The sequence below is a fragment of the Ambystoma mexicanum genome, chromosome 1p, assembly GCF_040938575.1.
Source record: "Ambystoma mexicanum isolate Mex_15411 chromosome 1p, UKY_AmexF1_1, whole genome shotgun sequence".
In the NCBI taxonomy this organism is placed as follows: domain Eukaryota; kingdom Metazoa; phylum Chordata; class Amphibia; order Caudata; family Ambystomatidae; genus Ambystoma; species Ambystoma mexicanum.
The window spans coordinates 230,483,356-230,483,914 of NC_090921.1; the positions used below are offsets into that span (position 1 = coordinate 230,483,356).

The 559-nt window shown below is 38.6% G+C and overlaps 1 non-coding gene across 1 annotated transcript; it reads left to right on the plus strand.

Moving 5' to 3' along the window:
* Nucleotides 1-458: 458 nt before the first annotated feature.
* On the plus strand, nt 459-559 carry LOC138461932 (small nucleolar RNA U13). Its single transcript, XR_011264542.1, has one exon. It is a non-coding gene; the product is annotated as a small nucleolar RNA U13 (small nucleolar RNA).

Below are 559 nucleotides of genomic sequence, written 5' to 3' on the forward strand. Positions count from 1 at the left end.
TGCTCACCTTTTAAACCCAAATTGTATTTATATTGTTTGGTTAAAACAACATTTGATATATTGCTGCTGGAGCTGTAAAGTAAAAGAGAAAGCAAAATAGGAGCCTCTGGGTCTTGACATAGAATAAACGTTTCCTTTTTATAAATCCTGGCAATACATCATGGCCGCCAGACCTGAGCGGGTGATTTCTAATTCTCTTTTTGTTTTCTAATCTCTTAGTGGTATGGATTGGAAAGACTGGCCCACATAAATTTGCATATTGCCTTCATGTCTTTATCAGTTAAATCTCGACCTGTGGTAGACTCTGTATTATAGTTAACATTCTGAAACTGATAAGGTTTCACTGTCCTGTGTGCAGCAGTGCAAACTTTACTTTCTGTTGACAACGAACTCACCCTCAAACTGAAAGGATTATCACTGCATCTTACTCTAATTTAAAGAAAGAAAAGCTTCGTACGATCATTCTGGTTCTTGAACATGATGAGCGGGTTGTCATGCGGCTGCGTGATATGTGTCGTCTCTACATTCTGTTACGACTTGGCACAATACCCTTCTGATC